Raw genomic sequence first — 18,940 nt, 5'->3', positions numbered from 1 at the left:
TGACCGTGCGGTTTAATTAACGATATATTTTTATCATTCGGACATTTCCACACGCGGCGATACCACATATGTTTATTTTTATTCACACAGTTTTTTTTTATGGGAAAAGGGGGGTGATTCAAACTTTTATTAGGGAAGGGGTTAAATGATATTTATTCACTTTTTTCCACTTTTTTTTTGCAGGGTTATAGCTCCCATAGGGACCTATAACACTGCACACACTGATCTTTTACATTGATCACTGGTTTCTCATAGGAAACCAGTGATCAATGATTCTGCCGCTTGACTGCTCATGCCTGGATCTCAGGCACTGAGCAGTTATTCAGCGATCGGACACCAGGAGGCAAGGTAAGGGACCTTCCTGCTGTGTCTCAGCTGTTTGGGATGCCACAATTTTGCCGCGGACATCCCGAACAGCCCCCTGAGCTAACCGGCAATGATTTAGTTTCACTTTAGACTCGGCGATCAACTTTGAACGCTGCGTCTAAAGGGTTAATAGCGCGGAGCACCGCGATCAGTGCCGTGCGCTATTAGCCACGGGTCCCGGCCGTTGTTAGAGACCGGGCCCGACCCACTATGTGGCACAGCGTTATAGAACAGGAGCGGACTCAGGACGTACCGGTATGTCCTGGGTCCTTAACAGGTTTAAAATCATAACACTTTAGAAATTTTTGCCTCAGGCATCCCTGCTGTATCTTTGTTGAGCCCACTGCTCCATTGTCTGACCTGTTGTACTGTAATATATTTTTGTGTTACGTTATGTATTAATTTATGCACTGTACCTTTAAGGGATTGTGGCAGAGCGGCACGGTCACACTGGCGCCTCAATGGGGGACACCCAAACCTAGCCCTTATGTAGTGTAGGGGGGGGGAGGGGTGTTCAGTTGCAGTTAGAAGAGGTTGAGTGGAGTGCAGATACCGTGAGGCGCCTAGGGAGAAGAAAATCTCAAAATACTACAACCACGCCAATCTCTAGAAGACCCCTGCTCACAGATAAATGTCAAAGCCTGGCAGTAAGCAGAGCTTTTTGGAAAAATCACGTCTTCAATCAGTCAGTCAAGTTAAATCTCTCAAATTAGTGTGGGCTGCTATTAATCTGAAAGCTGCAGCAAAAGCAACTACAATTCCCAGCTCGGTGACAGGCTCCCCGGGTCACACTCTGCACATCCCTCTGGACTAAAGCTTGCATTGTCAAGGATTCAGTGATCTCAGTGACAGTAAAAATAGTTATCCATGACCTTGCATCGGTGTATTCCTTACCCAGTGCCTGGCCCAGGAGAATCTATCTCATCCTCGGACTGCGGAGGTTAATGGTGCCCTGGCATCACAAACTTTATCTTACACCCTCACCATTAGTGGCAACACAGTCTCGTATTCACACCGTAGTCACCACATATCTTTTGGGGGCTTTCGTTTCTACGCAGTGCACTAAAAATTACACATTATGGTTATTCTGTAGGTCAATACGATTACAACGATACCCAATTTGTATAGGTTTATTTTGTTTTACTACTATGAAAATTAGTATGCTTAAAATTGTCCTCTTCTGTCCCTTATAACTTAAATAAATTTTCCTGTGTACAGAGATGTATGAGAGCTCATTTTTCGCACCGTGATCTGTAGTTTTTATTGGCACCATTTAATTTCATGAATTTTTTATTGTATATGAATTGACCAAAAATACACAATTCTCGACTTTGGATTTTTTTTACGTGTATCCCATTGATCAAGCGGTTTCATTAATGTTATATTTTAAAAGTTCGGACATTTACGAATGCGGCAATAACACATGTTACATAATTTAAAACAATGGAAAAAGGGGAGTGAATCAAACTTGTATTAGGTAAGGGGTTAATTAATATTTAACTTTAGCTTTAATATTTAATTTTAACCTTTTTTCCATTATTATTTTAGTCCCCATAGGAGACTATTACATGCAATCTATAGATTCCATATGCTATTCAATGCTGTGCCATAGCACAGAGTGATCAGTGTTATCGGTCCTACATTGCTTCAGGCTGCCATGGCTTCCTGCAGCATTGCAGCGCTGATTGTACGGTGAGGAGGCAGGTAAGGGCCCACCCGCTATCCTTTTAGCTTATTGGGACCCAGCAATTTCACAGCTGATGTCCCAATCAGCTCCACTGAGCAGCCGGTATTAGTTTTTACATTTTAGACGAGCATTCTAAACCTATGTCCACACATAGTATTTTGGGGATATTTTTCAGCATATTTTTTTTGTGTTTTCACCAGGGTCGTAACTATAGGGGGTGGAGAGGTAGCAGTCGCATCAGGGTTATGGTGCCTAACGGGGCTCAAAGGCATCTGTGCCCTATAAGAAAACACCAGTATTATAAATGGGTCACAGTAGACCTTGGTATATAGAACAATATAAAGAGTCAGAGTCAGCTCACCATTGGAGATAGACAAGGTTGGGAGAAAGAAAAAAAAGGCCAGGAGGCGCTCCCTTGTAATGTATATCACCTTGGTGTGAGCCCTCCACCACACCTGTGATATACTCACCTTTCTGGTGATGGCAAACTGATCCACGGTTCTTCCGAATAGTGGTTATCAGAATGTGGTGGGGTGCAATTTCATAGGATTGCTGTAGAGCTGCTGCACTCCCACCCGATACTGGACTCTCTTGGGGAGACTAGTAAAAAAGTGGTGCCAAAGTAAGGGAGAAAAATACGGTTTTGGACGCGGTGGTCACGAAACAACAGATTCAGGCTGGCACAGGACAATACATATTTTATTTGCAAAGTACGGACAACGCGTTTCGGCATGTACAGAATGCCTTCCTCAGGTCCAATAAGATAGTACACTCTTCATTGTTGGTAAAGTGGGAGTGTGCTCCCACTTTATTTTTTTACATTCACGCCGCTCACCGTACAGGATCATTAACATTATATTTTAATAGTTCAGACATTTACGCACGCAGTGATACCAAATAGGTTTATCAATTATTTTTTTTACACTTTTTGGGGGCAAAATGGGAAAAAGGGACATTTTACATTTTTATTGGGGGAGGGGATTTTTCCGTGCCGCGGGGATCAGATCAGCATAAAATGTACCCGCGCTGCCATGATCTGTACTGATCACGGCATCTGAGGGGTTAATGGCAGACATCCATGCGAGCGCGGATGTCGGCCATTACTGGCAGGTCCCTGGCTGCTATCAGCAGCCAGAACCTGCCGCACATGACCCGATCATTGCCCCATTGCTCGCGGTCATGTACAGGACGTAAATGTACGTCCTGGTGTGCAAAGTACTGCCGCACCAGGATATACATTTATGTCCTCGGTCGTTAAGGGGTTAGTTACTCCATTAAAAACAATACAAAAGAAGATTTGAGATAAAATCCAAATAAAACACTGATGCGTTTCGGTTTATCAATAAACCTTAGTCATAGCGGTATAGTCGGCGTTTCATATGGCTTTTATGTCGTCTACCTGTTTAATGGGAGCTGGAATCTACCTTTCTTGTCCTCTACTACAGTAGACCTGGGGCTGGTTACAGATTATGCATTGGGGCCCAGAATCTACACGTTACGCCTCTGGTTTCCAAACTGTTTTTGCATGAGGCTATGTTCCTACATTGTTTTTTTGTCTTTTTTTGCCATTTTAAAATCTTAAAAACAAAAAAACAAAAACAACGAGATACTGTGTGTGTGAAAACAGCCTTGTTCAGACAGTAATTTGGCCTTTATCTTGAGAGGTAAAACAGCTGTCTATCAGTTTAAATTTTACTTCTGCAATTGAAACGCCCCATTTTGGCAGGGAGTCCTTAGGGAATTATAAAAGTTTTTGTTTTTGGCTTTTTTCCCTGCGTTTGGACATTTTTGGGCTCACTAGTAGTTACCCAAAATCGCAGCATGCTGAGAACTATGGCGTTTTTTGTCAAAAATCTCAGCGTTTCTTTCCCAATTGAAAAACGCCATTTAAGTTTGACATAAATGTTTTTGCTGGAAAAAACACCTCGTCAGCCCCTTCTGAGGTAAGTAATGATGGCCGTGGTATAGTATACAGTGTTGAATAGCACAAACCTAAGCTGGTCAAGCTATACAGCTGTGGGTATACACAGTATACAATGTATACCTCCTGCCCAGCAAGAACATACAGTAAACCAGCGTTCTGCATGCGTTTTTGTTAAAAAAGCATTTTGAAAAAAGTTAAATGTGAACAGAACCTTCATACACTTTATGGGTGCTCACAATGTACTAACTCATTTTTTGGGTTTTGCTTTTATTCTCGTTTCAGATATGTGTATGCTGAGTACTACTTCGGATTCGCCGAACTACGTCAATGCCTATCTATCTATCTATCTATCTATCTATGCTCAACCCAGCAAAGGGTTACAGCAAACCAGCGATCTATAGAGATGACTAATTTAGTGTATGTTTCTGCTGGGCAGGGGATATACAATGTATAGTACGCATGTACCCGTGGCTGTATAGCAAAGCTCCTTGCCATTAAGGCTGCATTCACACCACGTTTTTGCAATACAGTTCCCGTATGCGTTTTCAATTTGAAAACCGTATGGAACTGTATTGAAAACCGTATGCATTGACTCTCCATTGAAAACCATATGCATTGACTCTGCATTGAAAACCGTATGCCAAACGATGCATCCGGTTGTTACTTTTTGCATCTTGTACAGTTTTGTCCAGTTTTTTCCTGTACCCAAAACCCGAAGCCTACCATGGATTTTGTCCAGGGGAAAAAATGTATAGAAACTGTGAAAGTTTTTTGAGTTAGCGCATGCGCAATGCACACTGAATGGAATGAAAAGTTAAAAACGCATACTTTTTTTTTTTTTTTTTTAAAGATGCTACCGGACATAACTTTTAAAGCGGGTTCAAATTTGTACACAAGTTTTGATACAGTTTAGTCCAGCTTTCAGGAATCCATTTGTTATCAAAAACCTGATACAGGAACTGTATTGCAAAAACATGGTGTGAATGCAGCCTAAGAGCTGTTACTCTCATCAGCATAGTGACGAGAGTCCAGGCTCTAATACAGTATACAGTGATCCCTCAACTTACAATGGCCTCAACATACAATAGTTTCAACATACAATGGTCTTTGATGGACCATTGTAAATTGAAACCAGACTCAACATACAATACTACAGACAGTCCAGATCTGTGAAACGTGTCAATGGCTTGAAGAACTGACCAATCAGATTGGGCATTTTACTGGTCAAACTCCTGTATTGCTGAAGTGCATGCACTGAATTCCTGTCTGGTAGCGCCCCCTACAGTACAGGGAGGTATTACATGTTCTGTACTCTTTACCTGTGCCAGGGATAGCTGCTCCTTTGGACACCAAGTAAGGGCGGCTCAATTTTACTTTTTTTTTTTTTTTTTACAACACTGTGTACTGTACAGGACCCTGATGAAGCTCCTGTCCTCTACATAGACAGTGATTTACAGCTCCCAGCAGATCTTTCTTACTTTTATATGTAAGGACTTGCTATATCTGTATTAGTTATCTACTTATTTTTCTTTAATCCTCACTTTTTCCTATTTTTGGATGACATTTTGGTGGCTTCAGAACCAATTACCAGGTTTCCATAGAGTTATGCATCGTTGTATACTGCACGGCCGGTGCAGTGCTGTGGATTGTAATTTGCCATAGATTGTGATGGAGTGACTCAGCAGTTTTCCCTGCTCGAGCACTCCGCCTCCATCACATTCTACTGCGGGGGCTTGGGGGGGTGTGTGCGAGTGTCACGTGACATATTTAACCATCAGGCATCGCAGCTCACGGCAGTCTCACTTGGGCTATCACAGGGAAAGGATCTCTCCCTGTTATAGCCCGAAGCTGTGCGGAGCTCTTATGGCGTCTGTGGCCCGATTCCGAGAGCGGAATGGAGCCACAGAAGTCAATCCATTTACTGTGTCCTCCCCGCTGCGCCTGTCAGCTTGTGTGCCCCTCGCACAAGCTAACAGTCAGTGTCACCCGCCAGCGCGATCACTATTCACCGCTAACGGGACCCCTGTGCCCGCTAGCAATGTTATGTGTCCCCACTGCGCCTGTCAGCTTGTGTGCCCCTTGCACAAGCTGACAGTCAGTGTCACCCGCCAGCGCGAGCAATGTTCACTGCTAACGGGACCCCTGTGCCCGCTAGCAGTGTTACGTGTGTCCTCCGCCTGCGCGAGCCAACCACCCCGCCCGCCCGCGGCTCTGTTCCCCGCTCCCTGTTAGCTCAGGGAACGGGAAACAGATCCCGTTCCCTGAGCTAACAGGGAGCGGGGAACAGAGCCGCGGGCGGGGTGGATGGCTCGCGCAGGCGGAGGACACACGTAACACTGCTAGCGGGCACAGGGGTCCCGTTAGCGGTGAATAGTGATCGCGCTGGCGGGTGACACTGACTGTCAGCTTGTGCGAGGGGCACACAAGCTGACAGGCGCAGCGGGGAGGACACAGTAAATGGATTGACTTCTGTGGCTCCATTCCGCTCTCGGAATCGGGCCACAGACGCCATAAGAGCTCCGCGCAGCTTCGGGCTATCACAGGGAGAGATCCTCTCCCTGTGATACCCCAAGTGAGACTGCTGTGAGCTGCGATGCCTGATCGTTAAATATGTCACGTGACACTTGCACCCCCCCAGCCCCCGCAGTAAACAATGGTTGGGGGGGGGGGGGGTGTGTGCGAGTGTCAGCCTATAGAATGTGATGGAGGCGGAGCATTCGAGCAGGGAAAACTGCTGAGTCACTCCATCACAATCTATGGCAAATTACAATCCACGGCACTGCACCGGCAGAGGTAAATAGTGATGCTATCATTACTACTTACTTCCATGCACTCCGTGGGCTGGGCACCCTGCATCTGACCCAAATAGTGGTAAACTGAAGGCAGTAAAACAAAAAAACTGCCACAGTCACAAATTGCATTTCCACACAGATGTAAAATGCCACAAAAAGCAATGGCAGTTGTATTTTTCTGGTGTTTTTACAGGTCAAAAAACATCTGAAAAAAAAACTGTGTAGAAACCTAGCTTAAGGGTGCGTTCACACGCTATAACTAGCAGCGAGTTTCCTGCTGCGGGAATCCCACTGCGAGTTACGCTACCATTGATTTAAATGGGTCCACAGACAGTCTGCAATAGTGTCAGATTTGTGGACTGTCCGCGGACCCATTCAAATGAATGGTAGCGTAACTCGCAGCGGGTTTCCCACAGAGGGAAACCCGCTGCTAGTTACTAGCGTGTGAACCCACCCTAAGGGTACGTTCACTGTACAGTATATATTTGCTGCATATTTTGTGCAGTTGATTTAGCTGATCATTGAAGTTAATTGGTAGCAAAATCCGCTGCACAAAATATGCAGGAAAAATATGCAAAAGATCCTGTACAAAAAAAAACTTACCCTAAGGGTATGTTCACACGTACAGGATCCTGCGCAGATTTGATGCGCAGGATTTGTAACTGCGAATTAGAAGCTGTGCTCAGTCATTTAGTTTACAGTGGTCCCTCAAGTTACAATATTATTCGGTTCCAGGACAACCATTGTATGTTGAAACCATTGTACGTTGAGACCATAACTCTATGGAAACTTGGTAATTGGTTCTGAAGCCACCAAAATATAATCCAAAAATAGGGAAAAGTGAGGAATAAAGAAAAATAAGTAGATAACTAATATAGATAAAGCAAATCCTTACATATAAAAGTAAGGCTCCTTTCACACTATGAATTTCTCCGTTTAGGAACTTCCGTCAGAAGTTCCGTCACTACAGCTGCGAAACCCGGCCGTTACAAAACCCCTGACGGCCGTGACTAAATTGCATTGCAGCCTATGGGGTTTTGTAACTGCCCATTTGCACCCGCATATGCCCATAATTAATTACAGGCGTTATACAGTGATGGGACATCGTGGCGGAAAAATTACTGCATGCAGTAATTTTTCCGCCACAATGTCCCATCACTATATAACGCCTGTAATGAATTATGGGCATATGCGGGTGCAAACGGGCAGTTACAAAACCCCATAGGCTGCAGTGCAATTTAGTCACGGCCGTCAGGGGTTTTGTAACGGCCGGGTTTCGCAGCTGTAGTGACGGAACTTCTGACGGAAGTTCCTAAACGGAGAAATTCATAGTGTGAAAGCAGCCTTAGAAAGATCTGCTGGGAGCTGTAAATCAATGTCTATTTCAGTGTATTCCAACCAGGGTGTTTCCAGCTGTTGCAAAACTACAATTCCCAGCATGCCCGGACATCCTTTGGCTGTCTGGGCATGCTGGGAGTTGTAATTTTGCAACAGCTGGAGGCACCCTCGTTGGGAAACACACGTCTATGTAGAAGATGCACGTCTATGTCCTGAAAAAAGTAAAATGGAGCCGCCCTTACTTGGTGTCCAAAGGAGCAGCTTACTATGGCATAGGTTAAGAGCCTTGACAAAGGCTAACGAAACGCGTCGGTTTTTATCGTATTTTCCTGCCTTCTATGCATGTTTTTTTTAACCTCCACGGAGATTGAATAAATTCTATACTTTTTTTATCCACTCTGGAAGTGCTGGAGTTTTTCACTATGGATTTTTTTCAAGTGATCTCTTCCTGTATTGTTTGCCTCGTGGAGCGGCCACGTTTCCCGTGCACCCAGACTGGATGAGCAGCAGAGACCGAACACTACGAGGGTGAGCTGTATATGTTTTCCAGTTTCTCTATAGGTAAAGAGTACAGAACATGTAATACCTCCCTGTACTGTAGGGGGCGCTATCAGACAGAAATTCAGTGCATGCACTTCAGTAATACAGGAGTTTTACCAGAATGCCCATTCTGATTGGTCGGTTCTTCCAGCCATTGACATGTTTTTCAGATTCCATAGCATTGTATGTTGAGTCTGGTTTCAAGTTACAATGGTCCAGAAAAGACCATTGTATGTTGAAACTATTGTATGTTGAGGCCATTGTAAGTTGAGGGATCACTGTACATTGAAATCTGCAGCAGAAAATCCTGCGCATCAAATCTGCATAAGTGTGAACATACGCAGAAAATCCTGCGCATCAAATCTACATAAGTGTGAACATACCCTAAATGTGTTTTTAATAAAGATGCATCAACTTGATGTAAAAAAAAAAAGTCAAGAAAAAAAAATCAGTGATAAATCTGCACCACTATTTAGGAAGTAGGCCGCAAAAAATGAATGAAAATATACTGCTGTACCCTGAATCACGTGACCAAAACATTACTTCATATCATTGTCACCATAACGACAACTTTGTTTCCGGATGCTTTTTTTTTTATTCAACAAAACTTTATTGTCCCTTTTGTACCCAGCAAATACTCATACACCTGAGCTTCCCACCCTGAGTAAAGCGCAGCGGAGACCCCTTACAGATGTCACCCATATTGTTGGAGTGTGCGGACCCAGCGGAGATGGTCACGCCCCCCGGACGTAGGAGCATCGCTGTAGCTTTTCTTCCAGGACTCCTGATTGGTCGGTTGTAAGAAGCTGAATTGTTACAATGACTTTGATTGGTTATCTGGAAAGAAGTGTCCGGAAGATAAGTGTCTCCTTGGTTACCGTGTAACCGTCTGCCGGGCCTGGTGAGGCTGCAGGGACGCTTGGGTTACAGCACCACATAGCCGGCCATTACTTCACATTGGGATAGCGGTGAGCACCTTCTGGGATATGAGGTATCCTAAACCGTACTGACTTTGCTGGTATTTGTAGTGCCATGAAGTTATTCCTCTCTTTAAAGTATAGGCTAAACCAGGCATAGGCAACCTTCGGCACTGCAGATGTTTTGGACTACATCTCCCATGATGCTCTTACAGCCAAAATGCTGACAAAGCATCATGGGAGTTGTAGTCCAAAACATCTGCAGTGCCGAAGGTTGCCTATGCCTGGGCTAAACTGTTAAGACTGTGTTCACATATGTGCGGTTAAGTGTTAACATTCATCCCTCTGACCCTGATAACTGTTGTAGGTGAGGAATCTATTGACAGGTCTGATATACCAAATGGGGCTGTTGCCAGTTTACTGTGGTATATAATGCCATGTCTATAGGTGACACAAGAAAGCAGTGTGCAGTAATGCGGACTGCTGCACTGTACGTATGATAAGGGGTTAAACTACATAACCTAAAATGAAGGGACATAAACAAAGTAAACGGCAGACTGATAAAGACCCTGCCTGTGAGGGCTTATAATCTACAAGAGTGTTTCCCAACCAGTGTGCCTCCAGCTGTTGCAAAACTACAACTCCCAGCATGCCCGGACAGCCAACGGCTGTCCGGGCATGCTGGGAGTTGTAGTTTTGCAACAGCTGGAGGCACACTGGTTGGGAAACACTAATCTACAAGGTGAGGGAATGGCTGTGGCAGCAGGGTCATTGTAGGTTGTAGCCTATTCTGAAGAGATGAGTTTTCAAGTTAGGCTGCGTTCACATGGCCATCTAGACCCGTCCCGTTCTTCTCCCGTCAAAGATAGAAAACGGACTTTAAATAAAATGGACAATAACTGATGCAAACGGATGTTATCCAAAACATTTTTTTTTTTTATTCTGAGCATTAGAGATGAGAGAATTTACAGTAAACTTTTCCTGCATAAATTAGTTCAGCTTTCAGGTGCTCCGGTGGGCTGGAGACTCTTTCCTAGGACTGTATCCACCTTTTCCAGCCCACCAGAGCACCTGAAAGCTGAACTAATTTATGCAGGAAAAGTCATCAACTGCCGAGCCGAGAAGTTTGTGACGAATCAAATTTACTGTAAGTTCGCTCATCTCTACTGAGCATGCTCAAAAGTAAAAAGGGATCAAAAAACGGATGCAAACGGATGACATTAAAGGCTCATCCGTTTTCCATAGACTTTACTGTATCCTTTTTTTCTTCTGTTTTTTTGGACGGAAGAAAAAATACTGCATGTGCCGTTTTTTCTGCCGTAAAAAAAAAAAAACGGAAATAAGTGCAGACGGGTGCAAACGGATTGTAAAAAAAATCCCATTGACATGAATGGGATTTTTAAAAAGACGTTTTTAATCCGTTTACAGCCTGCAAACAAGGAAACAAAACGGGGACAGACGGCTGTGTGAACGCTCCCTTACTTATGATGGTGGGTGAGCGTCGGCTTGTCTGGGTAGTGAGTTTCATAGTATGGCTATGTTCACACTGCAGAATTTCAATCAAAAATGATTGCGCATAATTAATTTGAAGCAGAATTTCCAAGTGTCAGAAGGTCCTGACAAGGAGTATTTTTTTTCCCCCTTAAAGGAGTACTCTAGTGCCAACTATTCCTCCTCTGTTGTGCCTGGGTGGAAAAAATAAAAATAAACTTTCACTCACCTTCCTGCGTTCTCCCGGAGCGCCGCTACAGCCGATCGGCCCTCCGGTCCTGTCTTCTTCCTGTGCACGGATTGTCACATGGCGTTCTGCCTATCACAGGCCGCAGTGATGTCCCGCCTCGGCCGGTGATAGACTGAGCGGCGTGTGCGAATCCGTGCACAGGAAGAAGGCAGAAGACTGGACCGGAGGACAGATCAGCTGTAACGGAGTGAAAGTTAATTTAAAATTTTTTTTTTTCAGCCCGGGCACAACGGAGGAGGAATAGACATATTCTTTCTGTGGACTCCAGATGAAAATGCATTCTCTTCTGAGACGGCCCCTTTTACTAGCGGTCCTAGCGCTGACCTGTTCTGCCGGTGTTCCGCTGTTAGGGAAATGTCCGCATGGAGTTTTTCCGTGCAGACATTCCCCCGTGTGAAGGTAGCCTTAGGGTACGTTCACACGAGTGGACCCACAGCGTATTTTACGCTGCAGATCGGCCGCTGAAGGACCCCTGCATGGTGGCTTTACAAGCGCCTGCTCGGAGCGGCAATACACTGCTACGAGCAGACACACTGCGATGTGCGAGTCGCCGTGCATGCGCGGTGTACTCGCACACATTGTGGCCGCTCTCCCTTCTCCATGAGCTAGGCCGAGAGCTACAGCAATGTGCGAGTATACTGCGGGTGCACGCTGCGACTCCTACATCGCAGCATGTGTGCTTGGAGTGGTGTTTTGCTGCTCCGAGCAGGCACATGTAAAGCCACCATGCAGGGGTCCTTCAGCGGCCGCGTAAAATAAATTACGGCAGCGTAAAATACGATGTGGGTCCACTCGTGTGAACTTACCCTTAGAGAGGGTTGTGTGAGAAGCATGCAAGGGGAGAACATACATAGGTGTTGTAAGGATTGGAGAGTATTAGCATAGGCGGGAGTTAAGGAGTGGATTATTAAATGGGGTATCCAGAGAAGATTTTTATTTTTTATTTCTGCCCGGGCTGCCACCAGAAAAAGAATAAACTTTAACTTACCACTTCCCCAATAATATCGATCTCCTGGTTTCTGGCCCTGGTCTGACTTGTTTTGAGGTCTGACATGTAACACTGCGCTCAGCTAATTTCCAGCCGCAGCAATTTCCCGCCTTGACTGGTGATATACTGAGGGGCAGTGTGATGTAATGGACCCAGACACCAGGAAGAATACTGGGCCCAGGCCTGTTAAATGACACTGCCTCTCAGCCAATTACCAGCCAAGACGGGACAATGCTGTGGCTGGCGATAAGCTGAGCGCTGTGTTACATGTCGGGCCTCAGAACCCAGAAGAAGGACAGGAAGGGAGGCAATAATGCAAGAGTTTGTTTTTCTGTTTTTTTCCGCAGCCAGGCAGAAATGCGGTGGTCTACAAGCCCCCTTTCTGCGGCCTGCCGGGGCCCCGTACAGGAGATCGCGGGGGGTTCCAGCGGTCAGACTCCCTGCCATCTGACATTTATCCTTTATGCTTAGGGTAGGGGATACATTTTCAGATCCTGGAGTACTCCTTTATGTAAACAATATGATGCACATGGATACAGCAAAGGCCGGCAGCACTGTAACAAGTACATTATTAAGAGTAAGACATTGCTAATGGTCTCAACATAGTAGTTAATAAATGTTGATGGTGAAAATTGCATAGCAGTGAGCATCGTTTAATGTGCAAAACAGACAACAACAATGAACAATATAAAATACATAGCATTCAAAGATTGTGTGATCCTGAGCATAAAAGAACAGCATTAACGAGTTTCGGTACTAAACTATTTCAGGCCCTGACCAGGCACATGTAGTAGGGGATAACGGGGGAGGTAGGGCTGGTGTCACTATTAGAGTTTATTACTACAGTTTAAGGTGAGGAGTTGTTGATGGGCTGGGTTCATGAAGGTTTTTGTAGGAGAGCCACGGGCCCCATAGTGTTTCCAAATTGTCATAGGTAAGAGAGTGCCAGCCAGTCATTTCCTCCATATTACAAATCTGGATTAGTTTTTCTAGGCATTAGGACTTGGAGGGGGGTTGTCTGGCGCCATGACTGGGGGATGAGGGTCTTAGCGGCAGCTATCATGGGAGTTTTATACCATCTGGTGAGTAACTTAAAATGGTTCTCCTGTAATTTAATGCAACGAGAGAAGACTTGGGAACACTAAAGCACATGGTGGCGGAGGTCGTCTGTGCGATGGATGCCCTACTTCTTTTCCCATGATTGTAGGTAGAAAGAGGAGCTGGAAAATAAGTCTTTCATTAGGTCATCACAGGACATCAATCGTTTTAGCTTTGCTCTAGAGCCTTGGGTGTAGAGCTCTTCCTACCACGAAAGGGACTTGGCAATAGAAAGAAAGCAGGGGGGTAAGATTGCAGCATAGACTGGAGCACCTTTAGGTCGGTGGGGTATTATTACTTCATTTTTTCCTTTTTTTTTCTTTTCTTTTTTTATATGACAAGTGCACTTAAAGAGAACCTGTCATGATCTTATAAAATGTTATAATCCTCCCAGTTCACTGCCCCAATCATGCTAAACCACCTCCCTGCCTTTATTTTTATTTGTTTATTTTCTACCTTGATATTGTTCTGTCTTTTCTTCTCAGCCAGATTCACAGACTGGGAAGGTGAGTTCCCCAGCAGGCATTACATTTGAAGCCATACAGGGGAGAACTTCCTCCCTCACTCTGCTACACACAGCCCAGAACAGTTCAGTGTAAGGCTGGGTCCACACTACGTTTTGTCCCATACGGGAGCGCATACGGCAGGAGGGAGCTAAAACCTCGCGCTCCCGTATGTGACCGTATGCGCTCCCGTATGCCATTCACTTCAATGAGCCGACCGGAGTGAAACGTTCGGTCCGGTCGGCTCATTTTTGCGCCGTATGCGCTTTTACAACCGGACCTAAAACCGTGGTTGACCACAGTTTTAGGTCCGGTTGTAAAAGCGCATACGGCGCAAAAATGAGCCGACCGGACCGAACGTTTCACTCCGGTCGGCTCATTGAAGTGAATGGCATACGGGAGCGCATACGGTCACATACGGGAGCGCGAGGTTTTAGCTCCCTCCTGCCGTATGCGCTCCCGTATGGGACAAAACGTAGTGTGGACCCAGCCTAAGATGAGCTATGATTTGCTAAGGCTGCACACACTCCCCTCAGCACTCCAGACTGCATTTCCTGATTTTGGACTTCTGCCGGGCAAGCAGGAGTCCAAAGTCTGTGCAAGAGATTGGGGGTTAAAGTTGAAATCTCCGCTCTGCCCGCCCCTGGATGTCCGGGCAGAGTGGGGGGGGGAAGATGGCGGCAGGTGCCGGAGGAGGGCGAGGGGCGGCTAGGGACCGGCGATCACGGATCATGGGACTGGCAGCAGTGAAGATCAGTGGTAAGTGATCTTCACTGCTGGCTTCTAGGAGTTGCCAAACTGCAACTCCCAGCATGCCCAGACAGCCAAAGGCTGTGCAGTGGTGTCCAAACTGTAGCCTTTCCAGATGTTGCAGAACTAAAACTCTCAGCATGCTTGGAGTTGAAGTTTTGCAACATCTGGAGGGCTACAGTTTGGACACCACTGCACAGCCATTGGCTGTCTGGGCAGATGTTACCGAACTACAACTCCCAGCATGCCTGGACTGTCTGGGCATGCTGGGAGTTGTAGTTTTGCAACATCTGGAGGGCTACAGTTTGGACACCACACACAGTGGTCTCCAAACTGTTCTCCTCCAGTTGTTGCATAACTACAACTCCCAACATGTCCTTCGGCTGTCTGGGCATGCTGGGAGTTGTAGTTTTGCAACAACTGGAGGCACACTGGTTGGAAAACACTGACCCTTATTTACTAAGAGTGTTGTGTAGGTTTCTTTGTGGGTTTTAATTTTCTACAATTTATTTTCCATGGTATTTACTAAGGTTTCCCTACATTGTGCTTTTTTTTTTTTTTTATATAAATGTTCTGATCTGTCTGGTTTTCCTCAGCTCAAATCCACCACATTTTGTGTGGAAACCTTAGTAAATATGTTTTTTTATTTTTTTATTTTGAGACCTCGCCCCTTTTCCCGGCAGCCACACCCTTTTTGGGGGGTTTTCTGGCGCACAACCCGACAAAACATGTCGGGTTTGCAATAGTAAATGAGGAAAGTAAAAAACTCTGTATTTTGCAGCCAGTGTGCCTCCCGCTGTTGCATAACTACAACCCCCAGCATGCACGGACAGCCAAAGGGCATGCTGGGAGTGTTAGTAGTATGCCTTCAGCTGTTGCATAACTACAAGTCCCAGCATGCCCTTCAGCTGTCACTGCATGCTGAGAGTTGTAGTTTTTGCAACAGCTGGAGGTACACTGGTTGCGAAACACAGTTTGTTCCCTTACTCAGTGTTTCGCAACCAGTGTGCCTCCAGCTGTTGCAAACTACAACTCCCAGCATGCATTGATAGACCATACATGCTGGGAGTTTTAGTTTTTCAACAGCTGGAGGCACACTGATTGCAAAATGAATTAACAAACTCTGTGTTTTGCAACCAGTGTGCCTCCTGCTGTTGCATAACTACAACCCCCAGCATGCACGGACAGCCAAAGGGCATGCTGGTAGTTGTAGTTTTGCAACAGCTGGAGGTTTGCCCCCCCCCCCCATGTGAATGTACAGGGTAAATTCACACGGACAGGTTTACAGCAAGTTTTTCGCTACAAGTTTGAGTTGTAGCAAATTTTCTGCTGCAGCTCAAACTTACAGCGGGAAACTCGCTGTGAACCCACCCATGTGAATGTATCCTAAAAACACTACACTATAACACAAAATAAAGGGTAAAATACTACATATACACATACCCCAACATGGCAGTGGGGTGCAGTGAGCATTTATACCGCACAGGTCTCTGACCGATTTTTTTTGAACAGTCGTCCGTAAAAATGAAAAATTTAATTTTTCATTTGCACAGCCCACTGTTCCAAAGATCTGTCAAAAGCCAGTGGGGTGTAAATGCTCACTGCATCCCTTATTACATTCTGTGAGGGGTGTAGTTTCCAAAATGGGGTCACATGTGGGGGGGTCCACTGTTTTGGCACCATGGGCACGGGGGCTTTGTAAACGCACATGGCCTTCCATTCCAAACAAATCTCTCTCCAAAAACCCAATGGAGCTCCTTCTCTTCTGAGCATTGTAGTTCGCCCGCAGAGCACTTTACATCCACATATGGGGTACTTCCATGCTCAGAAGAAACGGGGTTAAAATTTTAGGAGGCTTTTTCTCCTATTACCCCTTGTGAAAATGAAAATTTTGGGGTAAAACCAGCATTCTAGTGAAAATAATTTATTTTTCATTTTCACGTCCAACTTTAGCGGAAATTTGTCAAACACCTGTGGGGTGTAAAGGGTCACTGTACCCCTTGTTATGTGCCTTGAGGGGTGTTGTTTTCCCAAATAGTATGCCATGTGGGTTTTTTTTTTATATATTTTTTGACATGCCCCCCAAAACCATTTCAGCAAAATTTCCTTTCCAAAAGCCAAATATGGCTCCTTCTCTTCTGAGCATTGTGGTGCGCCACATATGGGGTTACACATTTTGGGGGTCATTTTCTCCTATTACCTCTTGTAAAAATTGTAAATTTGGGAAAAAAACTGCATTTTAGTGAAAAAAAATTATAATTTATTTACACATCCGACTTTAACGAAAAGTCATCAAACACCTGTGGGGTGTTAAGGCTCACTATACCCCTTGTTACGTGCCATGAGGAGTGTAGTTTCCAAAATAGTATGCCATGTGAGGTTTTTTTTTTTTGTTTTTTTTTTTGCTGTTATGGCACCATTGGGGCTTCCTAAATGTGACATACCCCCCAAAAACCATTTCAGCAAAATTCACTTTACAAAATCCCATTGTCGCTCCTTCGCTTCTGAGCCCTCTAGTGCACCCACAGAGCACTTTACGTTCACTCAAGAGTAATTAGGTTACACATTTTGGAGGGATTTCTCTCCTTTTTTACCCTTGTAAAAATTCAAAAACTGGGTCTACAAAAACATTCGAGTCTAAAAAATGAAGATTTAGAATTTTCTCCTTTTACTTTGAAGCTATTTCTGTGATACACCTAAATGGTTAACACACTTTCTGAATGTCATTTTGAATCTTTTGAGGGGTGCAGTTTTTATAATGGGGTCATTTATGGGGTATTTCTAATATGAATGCCCCTCAAATCCACTTCAAAACTGAACTGGTCCCTGAAAAATTCCGATTTGTGAAAAATTGGAAAATTGCTGCTGAACTTTGAAGCCCTCTATTGTCATCCAAAAGTAAAAACATGTCAACTTTATGATGCCAACATAAAGTAGACATATTGTATATGGGAATCAATATATAATTTATTTGGTATGTCTATTTTCCTCACAAGCAGAGAACTTCAAAGTTAGAAAAATGCTAATTTTTTTTACCAAGAAATGATGCAAGTATCGACAAAAATTTACCATTTTGTTAAAGTAGAATATGTCACGACAAATCAAATTCATAAGTAAAAGCATCCCAGAGTTATTAATGCATAAAGTGACAGTGGTCAGAATTGCAAAAAATGCTCTGGTCCTTAAATGGGCACTGTCAGATACAAAAACTTTTGATATGTTGTAAAGCATGTATAACCAATAGGTTTTGCAATTGCTTTCATTAGAAAATTTTCGGTATTTCATACTGAAAAAGACAGTCAGACAACTGCCCCCCCCCCGCCTGCTTGGACACATACTAGTCCTGCTGTGTCCAGGCATCATCACCTATGTCATGGACACACTTCCTTGATTGACAGCTGTGAGCTCAGGGCTCAAAGCTGAAGGAAAAATCCTCCCACTGTCAGTTTGTGTCCCGCTACTGTCAGTGAGGACAAGCTGGGAGTTGTAGTTTTGCTAATGCTAGGGGAGATGTGAGCAGACAGCATACTGAGGGAGGGGCGGAGACCTGCACAGTGAGGCCACGCCCCCTCCCTTTGAGAGAAAATCAGACTAGTGAGCTAAATTAAAATGTAATAAAAAAAAAAAATAAAAAAAAAGGTGCTAGACACATAAAAATGTACATGGCCAGGATTAGGTACTGAGTGATATATTTAAAAAAATGTTTTTTTGTTGGATCTGACGGGTACGCTTTAAATGTTTCTCCCTTCTGATGCTCCCATGGTTCGCCTTCTGCTGGCTAGTAGCTGCTTACAAGCAGTGTATTGCTGGCTGTTGTGTGTATCTTCCTACATCAGTGTCTGCCTTCCAGGGGATGTGAATCCTTATGAAGTCACTAAATGTATAAAAGGCAGTGCCAGTGCCATTCTTTTAGGCCATGGAGAGTTTTTTTTGTGCTATATTAGGACAAGTGCAGCCATCTTTTGTCCATTTTCTGCGCTACAACATTGCACCTCTGGTATTGTACTACCATATAATATTTCTTCTACATTTTGGGGCCTTCAGAAGCAATTACTAGTCCTCTATGGAGGTGTTATTTGTCCCTGGCATTAGCTTGACCAATGATTTTTTTTTTGGGTTGGACGCCTCTCCTATCATCCAAATATCTTTCTGTGAAGGATGGGGCTTTTAAGTGTACACAGTGCTTTCTTTTATGGCAGATATAGACATGAAGTGATATATAATTCAGGGACCAGTCATGTCAAAGAGTCAGTGGGTTTTGTTGACATCAGTAGGAAAAAAATATCTAAATATCTG

The 18,940-nt window shown here is 44.5% G+C and overlaps 2 protein-coding genes across 8 annotated transcripts in view; one reads left to right on the top strand and one right to left on the bottom strand.

Moving 5' to 3' along the window:
- Positions 1–18,940, bottom strand: part of HTR2B (5-hydroxytryptamine receptor 2B) — a 71,241-nt gene that overhangs the window by 52,013 nt on the left and 288 nt on the right. The window contains exon 1 of one of the 5 annotated variants that reach the window (XM_056565561.1): positions 8,464–8,578. The exons of the other annotated variants lie outside the window; for them this stretch is intronic. The gene's annotated coding sequence lies outside the window, so the exon portion shown is untranslated. Of the gene's footprint in view, positions 1–8,463; positions 8,579–18,940 lie in introns of those variants that run through there. 5 annotated transcript variants of the gene reach the window in all.
- ARMC9 (armadillo repeat containing 9) overlaps positions 9,267–18,940 on the top strand; it is a 139,712-nt gene continuing 130,038 nt past the window's right edge. Inside the window, exon 1 of one of the 3 annotated variants that reach the window (XM_056565556.1) lies at positions 9,267–9,638. The gene's annotated coding sequence lies outside the window, so the exon portion shown is untranslated. The remainder of the gene's footprint in view (positions 9,639–18,940) is intronic. The other 2 variants (XM_056565557.1, XM_056565558.1) reach the window with 2 other exon arrangements.

This window comes from Hyla sarda, chromosome 3, assembly GCF_029499605.1.
Source record: "Hyla sarda isolate aHylSar1 chromosome 3, aHylSar1.hap1, whole genome shotgun sequence".
Classification (NCBI taxonomy): Eukaryota; Metazoa; Chordata; class Amphibia; order Anura; family Hylidae; genus Hyla; species Hyla sarda.
This window is presented reverse-complemented; position numbering and strand designations above follow the sequence as displayed.